Below are 16,978 nucleotides of genomic sequence, written 5' to 3'. Positions count from 1 at the left end.
AGCCTCCTAGGACTGGTTTCTGGCTATCTGCATTCTGTCCATCAAATATTGTTTTTGCATTTGTCACCCCGAGTGGGACGGGTATGCTCAGACGTGAGTCCCCTGCTCTCCATGCCACTGGAGTCAAGCTATCCTGGCTGATGACGGCTGATAGCCAGAAACTGGTCCTAGGATGCATGTTTCCGGTCCAGGGTTCCCATGAGGCACAGTGTCAAGACTGATTTGCATATTTGTCTATCTGAACTGGGGTGGCAAATTGAGCTAAAGATTGAGGATGTATTAAACCCAGATCTGTGACTGGGGATGAGTGTTTGAAAAGTTTCAGCACTCTGTCCATTATCTCCTGGTGTTTGCTTTGTTCACCCTAAATTGGCAGGGTATGCCCAGACGTGGGTACCTTGCTCACTTTCCCACTGGATTGAACCTAGCCTGGCTGATGTGGGCTTTTAGCCCAAAATCGGTCCCAGGATGTTATGTGTCGATTTAGATATATAGATTTCCCGAAACATGCCCGTATATATGTACAATTCACATTGCCGTTATTTAGGCATAGAAATCCAGCTCTTATTTAGGAATTGCTCACGCTAACCAAATACAGGCAGGTTCAAATACATCTGTTTATCTTTGTCACAACGAGTTCTTGGAAAACCAGACTCTTAAGCCTTTAGGACTTTTCCTTGCCTGGATATTGATTTCTCCAAGAACTAATTTATTATGCATGAACATTTATTCCTTAGGGGTTCATTCATAACATTCTTATGCCCGACTTGTATATCAATACTGGCATTCCTAAACACCTTCAAGGTATAAATATACCTTCACTCGCCATGGCAAACCACAGTGAGTTTCGGCTACTTACTTGCACGACATGGCTCGCCACAGCAAGTTAAGAAGAAAGTCAAGTCCCCAACTGACGCACTGACCGGATGCTGTCAGCTTCTTTGCAGTCAATCCAGCTCCAGTGTTTCCGACTCCCCTTGCAGGGTGTTAGAGATCGAGTCCTGGAAAACAGATTACAACCTCTCTCATTCTAAGGTATGGAGCAGACTAGAACCTAGAGAAACTTTTGGCAACTCTTGGCAAAACTAAACTTAAACTATACTATAGCTAACAGCACCTGCTTCTTCCCTCGCACTTCACTTAGGCTAGGTACACTGGGGTAGGGGTATTTAGAAGCACCAGTTGAGTATTTTAGCCTGTGTTATTTATGTATGTATTGTTATATATGTCTTAGCTACAGACCATGCAATTGCAGAAGTATTTTATCTTACTGTTAATGATGTACGTATTATACTTGGCATTCTGTCTTATGATTGTAGCAGTTCATATCTCTTGCATGAGAAATAGGACTGTTCAATGAGCTCTTTTATTGAAACGCCTGTCTCTCCATTTCTGGGCAACTCTGTAGAAACGAAGCATGCACAATTGAATGAGTGAAACTGTTATCTATTGTTATCTATTGTTTCCACGATTCCGAGATTGTTCCGATTCTAATCAAAACAAAGTTGCCATGTTTATGCGGTTGTCAGAAACTAATTGCTTCTTGTTCATTCGAGAAGTTTCTAGTGACCTCTGAGCTAGCTGGCACACACAAGTAATTATGTTTAATATACTTGATAGAGACATACTGACATCAGTCCTATGTCTGAACTATGGTGTATATTATTCCAATGTGCAGAGCATATCAGAGATATAGGAACTATACAACATGGCGCCCAACGGTTTGGTAAGGCAAAAATGTAACACTAGATGCTGAAGTAACCTAGTCGTGCTTTTCTCAGAGACTCCTTTACTCGAAATACTCCATAAGACGTCTGCAGTGGGTAAGGGATAATATCCACCATAGCTGGGTAGGTTGAAAATCCAATGTATTAGCTGTTAGGTTTGTTCAACGTTGAAGGATTTAGTGTTCCAAAATATTGTGCACCTTATCTTTGTTCCCTTGAAACTTGCTCTGCAATTTTCATTTCACAATGACCGAAAATGGCAATTCCACGGAAACTGGTGTTGCTGCGGCTGACCAAGCTGAACAGTTTTTAACTTTACAGGTTTTACTGAAACCGATGAGAATGCTATAATCATTCCTATTAATTTAAGGAGAGCCATCACTCTAAAACTTGTAAAGCATGGCCTAACACCAAGAGGTGGTAGAGCAGTTTTTGTTTGTAATAGAGGCTCATGAATCTCACCAGACAGATGTATTCTACTCTATAGTATTCAATGAATCAAATCCAATACCTTTTTTGTTTCACTTCTGCAAAGAAGATGAGCCATCAGAGGAATATATTACATTCGAGGATGTTGAAATCCACTCTTATACCATAACATTTAAATCACATTACCAGGCTCGGTCCACTAGGTAGACCAGGAGCAACATTGCCGTTTTTAGCAGGTTACATGGAATACATGACAGATGTAGAATTTCTTGCTCAACTCAAAGAGTTCATCAAAATCCACAGACAATTGGTCCAATATGTCATGCAGACTTTAACAGTCCAACCAACATTAATTGTCCCACAACAAAGCTCTCCCCAGGGGAATGCACTAAAAATCACTCCACAGACGTTACACGCAGTCATGGGTAAATTGCCCGCAAAACGTGAACAAATTCCATTCTGGATAGCTCAAAAAATGACTCAAATCGAAACAGTGTTTCCTAATAACAGCCATTATGACAAACATAGAATTCTAACAATCTGTTTACCAATGGGAATCACACCACATCTGGAAGACTGAACCACTCGGGGCACGGTCTTTGCTGCTCTCTACACTAAAACACATGGTGTTCCATCCATGGAGGTAATACCAGACGTCCTGAAACAGATTCAAAACGAATACGGGGAAGAGCCTGCTCTGAATTTAGGTATGAACTTTGCAGGGAAGGCCCAAACGTGGGTCCCTTGCTCACTTTGCCACTGTATCAATGCGGGCCTGGCTATTGAAGGCTGTTAGCCCGAAACTGATCCCAAGATGCTTGTTTCCGGTCCAGGGAAGACATGGTTTGGCAGTTCGGGCTGGACTGTTCCCATGAGGTATAGGGTCAAGACAAAGTTGCAGTAGGATAGGGGGTGGCATTGCCTACATTCATAGGAACAACCTCTCTGTGAACCGCCCACATTCCCCGGTATTCTCTTCCTGTGGATACCTTTGCCTAGACATCACAAGCAATCACAAGCCAATATGCTCACTTCATTCATTCTACCATCCTCCTGGCAACAACCTTACCTTTATCAAACACATTATGGATATTCTAGCAACAATTGTTGGTCAACAGAATACTCAGATCTTCCTGGGGGACTTTAACCTCCACTGGAATGATCTTGATGACCCAGAGGTCAATAGCCTCAAAGCTTTCCTGTCCGACCTCAATCTGTGATAGCCCCACACACAATGATCTAGTAATTTCCAAAGCAGACTCTACCCAGCTGAAATCGATTCTCCCTTGCGACTGGTCCGACTAACACATAATCACTTTCCATACCAAGGAAGTAGTCAAACTACTCCCTGTCTAGCGTACGACAATGAAAATCTGGAAGAGGAACCTAGAAAACCTCAATCCTGCCGCTCTCGTAACAGCTAGCCACATCCTCTCGCAACCACTGCATGGATTAAAGGATGTACAGGATCTGACTGATCGCTACTTCCCCTATATGAACAGGGTACTTGACAACCTAGCACCCCTACAATTGAAAAGAGTCACCACAAAAGACTCACACCCCTGGTATGATAGTAAGCTAAATGAAGACAGAAGCTCACTGAGAGCAATTTAAAGACAATGGAGAACCACTCAATCTGCTGCCTAACTCAAATTACTAAGATGCACCAGAAACTCCTATTACAGAATGATTAGACGTTGAAAAGCTGACTTCATATGTAAACAATTATACCATGCTAAGAATTGCCCTGAAAAACTATTCAAAATTATCTAAACTCCCTATAAGATAATCTTGAAACACTCCCCAGTTGCGAGGAACATGCCTCGTTTTTCACAACAAAGACTAAAAACTTAAAGGACAGACGTACTTAACGACCTATTATACCATACCTACACACATATGAACTCCTCGCTGACCACAGAAGTGACCACGCTTAACGGCTCTGCAAAGCTCGACCTCAAGAACAACACCTCATGGACCACCTTCAACCTCTACAGCGAAGAAACTATCTTAAACACGCTCACAGCTTTGAATCCCTCGAATCATTTTACAGACCCTCTCCCAGAAACCCACTTGAAGACCTTCATTCCACTGCTAGTGCCCCTCTGGACCAGAATTATAAATACCTCTCTTCAGCAAGGAACCATCCCACACATCCTCAAAGCTGGTCAGGTATCACCATCCTAAAGCAAGTATCAGCAGACCCGTCAGACCTGAATAACTATCGCCCAATATCCAACATCTCGACCCTGGCCAAACTACTTGAAAAATGTGTCTACATGCAGCTTAGTAACCACATTGACCACTTCAACCTGCTTGACCAATTATAATCTTGCTTCCGATATGGGCACAGTAGCAAATCAGCCATGACCTACATAATAGATGACACATGGTAGATTTGGGGTTTTCTGGTTGGCATAGGTAGGTACATTTGACAAGTAAGGACCCTTGCATCTGGTCAGGGTAAGGGGGTACACTCCTAAAATAACCTCTGCTCACCCCCTTGGTAGCTTGACACAAGCAGGCAGGCTTATCTCAGAGGCAGTGTGTAAAGCATTTGTGGACACGTACAGTAATACAGTGACAACACTACAAATGGACACCACACAGGTTGTATTATAAAAATAAATATTTTTTATGTAGACTGAACACAAGACCAAATGACAAAAATCCACAATACTGTATTCAAAAATAGACTTTAAAATGTAATAAAAAAGCTCAGTTCTCTCAAGTTGTAAATGCAACACTTTACTCTCAATGTACCTTTGATGCGTAACGCAAAGAAACCAAAAGGGTCACAGGGAAGTTGATGCATCGGTTCCTTACACACTGGGGAGTGGATGCGTTGGTTTCTTACTGCTCTCTGGTATGATGCAACAAGATGGCACCTCAATCCAATACTCTTCTCCGGTGCGATGCGACAAAATGGCGTCTTGGTTACGATGCGACAACGTTGGTGTGGTGCATGCACGCCCGACTGCTGTGCGGCGACTTGATGATCTTTGGAGCCGCGACAGGCCCTGCCACGCCCTTCTCCAGGGATGCGAAGATAACCTCTGTGGCAGCGTCCCGCTTCTCCTGCGATGTGCTGTACTTCGGCGATGCGATGATGACAGCAGCAGTGGCAGCTCGCTTCTTCGGAGATGCAATGAGAGTGGCTGCAGCAGCGACACGCTTCTCGATGTTGCGTTGCGCTTCCAGCTCCCAGTGACACGCAGTCTCTCAGAAGGCCCAGCACAACAGTAGGCAGTTCAAATGCCAGCAAGGGAATTCAGGGGGAGCTGATTGGTTAAGTCTTGTATCCCTGAGACTTCAGGCTGAAGTTAAGCTCTAGTTCAAGCCCTTGTAGATTCTTCTTCAAGTTTATTAGAAAGCACACTCAGTCCTTTTCTTCTCTCTTCGCAATGTAGCAACCACTTTGAAGGTGCCACTGCCTGCGTTCAAGCGCTAAGCGCCACTATCGTCCTGTTTTTTAAAATTGTGCTAATACTGAATCTAAAAGTCACAAACTTACTTGTTGCCCGATTAGTTTTAAAACTGAATTCACGGTGTCAAAACCCGCCATCACACAAGCTCAAACTCACTTCCCGGGGAAACTCTTCAAGCACCAATCAGTGAAGAGTGGGAGGGGCTAAGGCTGACACGGGGTATAAGTGCTGCCAGCAACGCCGGAGCAACCACTTTGAAGGTGCCACTGCCTGCGTTCAAGCGCTAAGCGTCACTATCGTCCTGTTTTTTAAAATTGTGCTAATACTGAATCTAAAAGTACCAAACTTACTTGTTGCACGATTAGTTTTAAAACTGAATTCACTGCGCCGAAACCTGCCATCACACAAGCTCAAACACGCTATCTGGGGAAACGCCTCAAGCCCCAATCAGTGAAGAGTGGGAGGGGCTAAGGCTGACAAGGGGTATAAGTGCCGCCAGCAACGCAGGAGCAACACATTTGAAGGTGCCACTGCCTGCGTTCAAGTGGGAAACAACCTTTACAACGTAACTTTTACAACACACTACCATTACAACAAAACTTTTACAACGCATGCGATTACAACGCAACCATTACAACACATGACACTACAACGCATACCACTACAACGCATGTCATTACAACGCAGTCATTACAACGCATACCATTACAACGCATACCATTACAACGCATAGTACCCTTACACTATCCAACACGTACCCTACTGTGGCACCCCCTGTAGTTAGAATAGTAATTTTTACCCCTACACTATCCAACACTTACCCTACTGTTGCACCCCTTGGAGTTAGAATAGTAATTTTTTCCCCTACACTGTCCAACACTTACCCTACTGTTGCACCCCTGGAGTTAGAATAGTAATTTTTACCCCTACACTATCCAACACTTACCCTACTGTTGCACCCCCTGGAGTTAGAATAGTAATTTTTACCCCTACACTGTCCAACACTTACCCTACTGTTGCACCCCTGGAGTTAGAATAGTAATTTTTACCCCTACACTATCCAACACTTACCCTACTGTTGCACCCCCTGGAGTTAGAATAGTAAATTTTACCCCTACACTATCCAATTCTTACCATATATGCTATGTAATGGTATGCGTTGTAATGGAATGCGTTGTAAAGGTAGTATGTGTTGTAATAGAATGTGTTGTAGTGGTAGTTTTGTGGAATGCGTTGTAATGGCATATGTTGTAATGGAATGCGTTGTAATGGATGTTGCGTTGTAAAAGTTTCATTGTAATGGCATGCATTGTAAAAGTATGCGTTGTAGTGACATACATCCGTTCAAGCGCTAAGCACCACTATCATCCGTTTTTTTAAAAATTGCACTTATACTGAATCTAAAAGTCACAAACTTACTTGTTGCATGATTAGTTTTAAAACTGTAATTCACTGAGCCGAAACCCGCCGTCACACAAGCTCAAAATTGCTTCCAGGGGAAATGCCTCAAGCGCCAATCAGTGAAGAGTGGTAGGGGCTAAGGCTGACAAGTGGTATAAGTGCTGCCAGCAACGCGGGAACAACCACTTGAAGGTGCCACTGCCAGCATTCAAGCTCTAAGCGCCACTATCATCCTGTTTTTTAAAATTGTGCTAATACTGAATCCAAAAGTCACAAACATACTTGTTGCAAGATTAGTTTTAAAACTGAATTCACCCTGCCAAAACCCATCATCACACAAGCTCAAACTTGCTTCCTGGGGAAACGCCTCAAGCGCCAATCAGTGAAGAGTGGGAGAGGCTAATGCTGACAAGGGGTATAAGTGCAGCCAGCAACCCGGGAGCAACCACTTTGAACCTGCCACTGCCTGCTTTCAAGAGCTAAGCGCCACTATTGTCCTGTTTTATTAAATTGTGCTAATACTGAATCTAAAAGTCACAAACTTACTTGTTGCACAATTAGTTTTAAAACTGAATTCACCACGCCGAAACTGGCCGTCACACAAGCTCAAACTCGCCTCCTGGGGAAACGCCTCAAGCGCCAATCAGTGAAGAATGGGAGGGGCTAAGGCTGACAAGGGGTACAAATGCCACTAGCAGCGCAGGAGCGCAGCAGACGCGCCCAGCAGGCGGCCAAAGGCGCGCCAAAGGCAAGCCTGTCCGCGGATGATCGAGGCAAGGGGCAAGCCATTGTGCTCAAAGCACTAACTACCCCACTGCCAAACTAAAAGCACTCCATTTCAACGAACTAGTAATAGACCAGCTCTGTCCGGCTAACATAGCCATGAACAGGATAATGGCAAAAAGATCCTCATTCCATGAACTCTATGATCACAAAAATCCGAGCAAGAGACCAAATCCTAAGGCAGCAGCCAAGGAACAAGCCCTAACAGTTACCTATTTAAATACCCGTTCCATGGTCAAATACCAACTTGAAATACACAACCTACTGGCGAATAAAAAAGCAGATATCCTACTTTTGACAGAAACGTTGGTAAAACAGGATTCCTCCCCTGACATCCTAGCAGCTCCACCTAGTGACTACTACATCCTGCAAGCCAACCGCCATCAGGGAAAAACAGGAGGGGGTGTGGCAGCTATAATTCATCAAGACCTAAAATTCTCAGGACTTACCCCCCTCGACCTCTCACAAGAAAAGAACCTAGTGATTAAATTAGAGTCCGATTTCACCTTGTTAGTCTGTGTCATACTCTACAGAACACCAGAACACCACAGAGTATGCCACAGTTCCCACAATCTCTGAGTGAACAGATGACACATATCATAATTGAACCACGTGAAAATACTACTGATTGGTGACCTTAACTACTGGGCTAACAACCCTGCAGGTGGACCTCACCCAACCGAATTAACTGATTTGCTTATATGGCTGAAGCTCTGGCAGCAAATCACTTCAGCTACTCACACTAAAGGGCATACACTAGAACAGTTATTGTACACAAACCTAGACATGACAAATCCAGATGTAAATCCTTGTATCTGGTCAGATCACTATCTCATCAAATTTTCCATAAACAACCTTATCAAACATAAAATACCCTTACCTGAACCTGGATACTTTAGGAGCTGGAACACCATCGACAAATCCCAATTCCTTGAAACCTTGACAAATACAACTCCCATCAGCCAATCCTCTATAGAGGAGAGTGAGGAAAACCTGTCGGAATGGCTCCTGACAGCCAGCAATAAACATGCCCCTCTTAGGAAAATTCAACGAGCACGTCGTCACGAAGCCCAGAAATGGTTTTCCGATGACTTAAAAAAGCTAAAACTTGCTCTGCCGCAAGCAGAAAGGAAATGGAGGAGAAAATACTCACCCAACGACAAAAGTATCTCTGTAATAGCCCTAAGAACTTATAAAAAGATGATTCTAATCACTTAAAATTACCACCTCCAAAAAACATTCAAAAGACATTTTTGCAATAATTAACGATCTATCAAACCCTGACAGAGTGGCTTTAAAAATCACACCTTCACAGTCTTTATGCGACTCCCTGAATACATTTTTCATTGACAAAATCAAAACTATCAAAGCAAGCATCCCCATATGCACGAACCCCACTTGTCAAATCATACCAAAAAATACACAAAGGCTAGAACAAATCCCAATGATAAGACAAGAAGCTTTCACAGACCTACTTACCAAAGTAAAATCTGGTACTCCTAGGGACTGCTGCCCCTCTTGGATCCTAAAGGAAGCCTTTACAGCCTGCCCAGACCAAGCGATGGCCCTCTTAAACAAGTCACTATCCCAGGATATGTACCTGAGGCCTTCAAAGAGGCGCATGTCATCCACCTCCTGAAAAAGCCAGGAGCAGCTCCCGGAACCCTCACCAATTACTGACCTATCTCACTGCTTCCCTAAATGGCCAAACTACTCACAGCCCACGTAGCCAAAAGCCTATTCACCTTTCTGGAGGAGTCAGATTACCTAAACCCTCATCAAGCAGGGTTCCGCCCAGCTCACTTCACAGAATCAGTAGTACTGTCAGTCCTGGATCTCCTGCGAGAGAAAGCGGACGGAGGATTCTCCCAAGCCCTGATGCTACTGGATCTTTTGGCCGCTTTTGAAACGGTCGACCACAACATCCTGGTCGACAGTGTCATAGATTCAGGAATCCAGGGATCGGCCCTTGAATGGATAAAATCCTTTCTAACAGACCGTTACCAAGGGGTCCACCTGGGAAACTTCACAACCCCCAAGATTAAGAACACTTGAGGGGTTCCCCAGGGCTCCTCTCTCTCCCAGCACTTATTTAATTTATACCTCCTCCCCCTGATCCACGCACTAAAAGAAAGGAAAGTCCAAGCTTTTAACTATGCAGATGGTTTTCAACTAATATTTCTGATTACTGATTCCCCCACCACCATCCTCGACTTTCAGACAACCATGCTGTTCATCCGTGATTGGATGTACAGCAACCACCTCAAGCTAAATCCGTACAAAACGGAAGTGATCCTCACAGGAGGCTTATCGAATCCCTGGAGCTCCCACTTCTGGCCTTAAGAACTGGGGCAGCCCCCTGCTCTCTCTACATCTGCAAAAACCTTGGGAGTCATAATCAACAATGACCTAACCATGAAAAATCAAATTGGATCTGTGATCTCTACCTGCTGCTTTCAACTAAGGAAAATAAGGAACATCAGCTAGTTCCTCGCAGGAAGCTAAAACACAGGCAGTACTTGCCATGGTGATATCCCACATCGACTATGCCAACTCCCTTTACGAGGGCATTCCGGCCTATCTCACCCACCGCCTTCAAATGGTTCAAAACCAGGTGGCCAGGCTGATCCTTCAAGAAATCAGGCGTCAACAAGTCACCGCTCTTCTGAAGAAACTACATTGGCTTCCAATAAACCAGAGATGCGTCTCAAGGTAGGATGCATCTTCTTCAAATAACTGAACAGCAAAAATACTAAATTCATCAACAAGTTGATCAATAGATACACTCCTACCCGTAACCTGCGATCTACTCATTTGCACCTCCTGACCATACCATCTTTCAGGGTAAAACGCGCTGGGGGGGAACAAGGTTCGCCACCCTAGGCCCCAAAATCTGGAACTCCCTGCCACTTGAGATCAGATCCTGCACAAACATCATGCGCTTCCGCAAACTCCTAAAAACGTGGCTATTTAAACAGGCATATTAGTAACACCTTGTCTAACACCTTCAGAACAGCACCAAGAAACCAACCTGGTGTACGTGCGCTATACAAATAAAGTTTAACAAAACATAACAATGAAGTAAGCACTGCAGGCCAACCCCCAAACAAACAGCACAGGGGTAGTCTCCTATTCAGCTTCCTGGTTCTTCTCCTCAGCAAAGGTTTGTCTTGTTTCCCAGAAGTGATTAAAGTTCTTGGGTCTGGGTCCCAATATTTATACTACTATTCCATTTGTTCTTTGAAGGCAGGAAGGCCTTTGCCTAGTCCAAACCAGTTATGGTCTGTCCTGGAGCACTTTGTTGACAAGACTCCTTCTTTCCTTTCACAGTGCAGGGCAGGGACATCAGACACACAGGAGGTGGAGCCAGCTTTGTGGATGGAAGGCACAGCCCTATTTAGGTCCCATGTTCAACTCCTACCTTCCAACGGCACGCAGATCTCTCTATTCAGCTCTGTGCTGAATCACCATGTCCCCTGGCATCCGCCAGCCCCTGTCACTCAAACTCAAGACAAGGAATACACAACCCAGCTGAGGCAGGCTTGGATAGTTAGGCAAGAAAATACCTACTTTCTAAAAGTGGTATTTCCAAAGACAGAATGTTAAAACCAACTAGATGTATTTTATCATTCTGAGTTCAGGCATACTAAACTCAAATTGCTACCTAGTTCCCTGAGTCAGTTAGGATTATAAACTGTAATAATCTAACTGCCCTTTCTGGCCTATTTGGAATAGGTAGCGTTGCAATAGTGAAAAACAAAAATGGCATTAATTCACTATCAGGATATGCCACACACATCACGGCATGTCCTACATTTTACCTACAATGCACCCTGACCGTGGGCTTGACATAGGGGTGACTAATATGTATAAAAGGGAAGGTCTAGGGAGAGGGCAATTGGGTGCACTTGCCCAGGCAACATGGCAGTGCCAGACTGCTCACAGGCTCTGCAATGGTAGACCTGAGACACACTTTACAAGCTGCTCTGGTGGGTGACATGACTTGTCAGATCGGGCTGGACTGTTCCCATGAGGCACAGGGTCAAAACCGATTTGCATATAGCAGTGTAAGATCTGGGGTGCCAAAGTGAGCTGAAAGAGTGATGATGGATTCAACCCAGATCTGTGACTGGGGTGAGTGTTTGAAAAGTTTCAGCACTCCGTCCATTATCTCCTTGTGATTGCTTAATTCGCTCTAAGTTGGCACGGTATGCCCCAACATGGGCATACCCTGTATTTAAGCTAATCTGGCTGATGAGAGCTTTGCCACTGGATTTAAGCTAGCCTGGCTGATGAGAGCTGTTAGCACAAAACCATTCCCAGGATGCTTGATACCAGTTCAGGGAAGATGTGGCTTGGCAGGTCGGATTGGAATGTTCCCATGAAGCACAGGGTCAAGACTGATTTGCATATTGCTGTGTCTGAACTGGGGTGAAAAATTGAGCTAGAGAATAATGATGGATTCAACCCAGATCTGAGACTGGGGATGAGTGTTTGAAAAGTTTCAGCACTCTATCCATCATCTCCTAGTGTTTGATTTGTTTGCCCTAAGTGGGCAGAGTATGCCCCGACGTGGGTCCCTTGCTCACTTTGCTACTGGATTCAAGTCTGATATCCATATAGCTGTGTCTGAACTTGGAAGGCAAAGTGAGCTAAAGAATAATGATGGATTCAACCCAGATCTGTGACTGGGGGTGAGTGTTTGAAAAGTTTCAGCACTCTGTCCAATATCTCTTTGTGTTTGCTTTGTTCGCCCTAAGTTGGCACAGTATGTCCAGATGTGAGTCCCTTGCTCACTTTGCCAATGGTTTCAAGCTAGCTTGGCTGATGAGGGCTGTTAGCCCGTAAACGGTACCAGGATGCTTGGTTCCGGTTCAAGGAAGACATGGCTTGGCAGTTCGGGCTGGACTGTTCCTAGGAGGCAAAGGTTCAACACTGATTTGCATATTGCTGTGTCTGAACTGAGGTGGTAAAGTGAGCTAAAGAATTATGATGGATTAAACCCAGATCTGTGACTGGGGGTGAGTGTTTGAAAAGATTCAGCACTCTGTTCATCATCTCCTTGTGTTTCCTTTGTTCGCCCTAAGTTGGTAGGGTGTGCTCAGGCGAGGGTCTCTTGCTCACTTTGCCACTGGATTCAAGCTAGCCTGGCGGATGAGGCTGTTAGCCCGAAAACCGTCCGAGGATGCTAGTTTCCGGTACAGGGAAGGCATGGCTTGGCAGTTCGGTCTGGATTGTTCCCATGAGGCACAGGGATGGCAAAGTGAGCTAAAGAATGATGATGGATTCAACCCAGATCTGTGACTGGGGGTGATTGTTTTAAAAGTTTTAACACTTCGTCCATCATCTCCTTGCGTTTGCTTTATTTGCCCTAAGTTGGCAGGGTATTCCCAGATGAGGGTGCCTTGCTTCCTTTCCCATTGGTTTCAAACTAGCCAGGCTGATGAGGGCTGTCAGCCTAACCCCAGTCCCAGGATGCTTGTTTCTGGTCCAGGGAAGACATGTCTTGGCAGTTCAGGCTGAACTGTTCCCATGAGGTACAGGGTCAAGACTGATTTGCATATAGCTGTGTCTGAACTGGTGTGGCAAGATGAGCTAAAGAATGATGATGGATTCAACCAATATCTGTGACTGGGGTGAGTGTTTAAAATGTTACAGCACTCCATCCATCATCTCTTGTTTGCCGTAAGTTGGCATGGTATTCCCAGATGTGGATCCCTTGCTCATGTTGCCACTGGATTCAAGCTAGCCTGGCTTATGAGGGCTGTCAGCCAGAGACCGGTCTCAGCATGCTTGTTTCCGGTCCAGCGAAGACATGGCTTGGCAATGTGGGCTGGTCTGTTCCCATGAGGCACAAGGTCAAGACTGATTTGCATATTGCTGTGTCTTAAGTGGGGTGGCAGAATGGGCTAAAGAACGATGATGGATTCAATCCAGATCTCTGACTGGGGGTGAGTGTTTAAAAAGTTCCAGCACTCCGTCCATCTTCTCCTTATGTTTGCTTTGTTCACCCTAAGTTGGCAGGGTATGCCCAGACGTGGGTCCCTTGCTCACTTTGCCACTGGATTCAAGCAAGCCTGGCTGATAAGGGCTGTTAGCCCAAAATCGATCCCTGGAAGCTTGTTTCTGGTCCAAGAAAGACATGGCTTGGCAGTAGGGGCTGGATTGTACCCATGAAGCACGGGGTCAAAACGTTTTTGCATATAGCTGTGTCTGAACTGGGGTGGCAAAGTGAGCTAAAGAATGATGATGTATTCAACCCAGATCTGTGAATGGGGATGAGTTTTTAAAAAGTTTCAGCACTCCGTCTATCATCTCCTTGTGTTTGCTTTGTTCACAGTAAGTTGGCAGGGTTTCCCCAGAAGTGGGTCCCTTGCTTACTTTGACTCTGGATTGAAGCTAGCCTGGCTGATGAGGGCTGTTTGCCTGATACTAGGCCCATGATGCTTATTTCCGCTCCAGTGAAGACATATCTTGGCAGTTCAGGCTGGACTGTTCCCAGGAGTCACAGGGTCAAGACTGATTTGCATATAGCTGTGTCTGAAGTGGGGTGGCAAAGTGAGCAAAAGAAGGATGATGTATTCAACCGATATCTGTGACTGGGGTTGAGTGTTTGAAACGTTTCAGCACCCTGTCCATCATCTCCTTGTATTTGCTTAAAACTTTGGCTGCGAAAATAACATATAGGAATTAGCTAGCTGATAAGGCAATCTAGCTTTGCATTTCAGGTTGTTATCACTGCAATGTGTACATCTGCTTTTAGATTTCAAAAACATAATATAATGACCAGATGTTATTGTATCTCCTACATGAAAAATCATAACCAGTGTTGTATATGTTATTGCTGAGATACATGTATGCCCTGCTTGCATCTGATCTACAATGTTGTGTCATTAAAATTAGATATTTTTCAAATTGTCCTTGTGCAGTGTGGACAGCGTGTCTGATTTACAATATGAACACGTCATATTTTGATTTGCTGTTTTAAAAGACACTGGGCCACATTCTCAAGGAGCTATTGCAGAGTTAACAGCACTTTAGCGCAGCCAAAATTGCGATAAATCTATATCCCCATTCACAAACTGGTGCTAACAGCCCATAGCACCATTTTTCTGGCAATAGCAACCGCAAAAAAACATCGCCAAGGACAGGGCCGGACTGGGAACGAAAACCGGCCCTGGCAAAGTGCTCAGCCGCCCCCTGGGGGTGCGACCGAGCTCTTTGCCGGGGCCGGTTTCCGGCCGATTTTGTTTCAGGGCTGATTTTGCAGCTATGCTGCAAAAACGGTCCTGTAACAAAAACCTGCCCCCACCCTTGCGGCCCATCGGGGGATTGCCCGGTGCCCGCAACGGCCAGTCCGGCCCTGGCCAAGGAAGCCTCGGCAACTATCGCTAATGAGATGCAGAGTAGGCGTTCCTGAGCAAAAAGCCACGACAACACCACACCTCAACATTCTCAACGACCAGCCTGATCTGCGATAAGATTCCAAAACATGCGATAAGAGCCCAGCCCAGAGCCACACCAGAAGAACAACAGATGCCATGGAGCCACAGAAGGTGCATCCCGGAGCCCCGAGAGAGCAACAACACCCACCCCCATCACCCCCAGGACCCCACCTCCCCCCCGGGGCCCCATTCCGGGCACCCCCTCCCATCGCCAGACAAAGATATGTCACATCAACCACACAGAATCATATACCAAATGTGACATGAATGTGTCGTCACAAAATGAGCATCACACATTCATCTTCGAAGCAACAAATGAAAATGTATTAAAAGAAATACAGAACAGAAATGAAGACACATGTTGGTTCTCCTAGGGACAATCCATAGGTCACAGCCTGCAAGACAAAAATCATGGAGAGAAAGTGGCTCCTGCGCACATCAAAGGACAGAGAGAGAGCAAAGGAGAGATAGAGCGTAAAGGAGAGAGAGAGCGAAGGAGAGGGGGCGAGAGAAAGAAGGACAGAGAGGGGTAGCGAGAGAAAGACGGACAGAGAGGGGGAGAGAGATAGACAGACAGAGAGTGATATACGAACAGATGGGGGAGAGAGACCTAAAGAAAACAAGAGAGGGACAGGGAGAGAGAGTGCCGACACTGCGCACCCAGGCCACATTGCCCACCGGCTGCCACCGGTGTGTCTCAAACCATGTGCCGGTATGTAGTGCAGTTCACCAGGTCCCACATCTGAACCAGACCCGCCATCTGAAACAGAGTCCAGATACCTGAATGGCAAAGTACATACAATTGCACAAGATATCATCGCCTGACTGCCCCTGCGAACCCAGGAAGCTGCACCCAAGCCCCTCCCACCACCCAGGGGTACATGCCTGCCCCTGTGCACCCAGGCATATGCACCCCAGCCCTGCCCGCCTCCCAGCATTGCATGCCCGCCCCTGTGAACCCAGGCCTCACTGCTTACCTTCCGCCACCGGCATGTAGAAAAGAGGGACCACCACTTGCCGCTGCAAGCCACAAGCCTGGGGCCCACAGACGTTGTACCGTCTACATCATGCACTCATACTCCGCAAACCACCAGGTCTCACATTTGGTGCTTGATCTTGATTACTCCATGGCAGAGGACAAACCAAGGCACCTGGCTTATCGCAGGCTGCACACCTGCTCAGCATCATAGGTGCCAATAACTCTGTGATCCAGGAGGCGACGCCATGTGGCGGTAGGCCCACACTGCCCGCTGGCTCAGGCCTACACTGCGGTACAGCAGGGCACACAAAACTTGATGTGACAGGGCATCATTGCAGGGTGCACACACGCTCAACACTTAAGGTGACCCTACCTCAGTGCATCGAAAGTCACCAACTCATGGCGGTGTGCATGTGCGGGCCGCATTGTATCCGGTGCCACCAAGTCTGTGCCCCCACAGTCATGGACCCTCTATGATTGGGTATCGTGGTGTGGACTCCATCATGTGGTCTCCGGGCCAGCAGAATGTGATGTTGGCTGGCCCCTGGGCCCCCATTCCTACATGCACACCACATAAATACACCACGAGAGAGGTTGCTAATGGCCTTGTGCATGTGTTCCCAGACCTTTTTATTGGCAGGGTCACATGTGCTGTGATATGTGCGCTGGATGGGTGTGGTGTGGGTATAAACCAGCTGTGAGGGAGTGGCAGTAGTATGCTGACAACTAGACCTGTGAATAGCAGATCACTACAGGGGAGTCCTGGCACCTGTGGCATAGTTGTTC

This window comes from Lissotriton helveticus, chromosome 6 (genome assembly GCF_964261635.1).
Source record: "Lissotriton helveticus chromosome 6, aLisHel1.1, whole genome shotgun sequence".
Taxonomy (NCBI): Eukaryota; Metazoa; Chordata; class Amphibia; order Caudata; family Salamandridae; genus Lissotriton; species Lissotriton helveticus.
Note: the sequence above shows the minus strand (reverse complement) of the source record.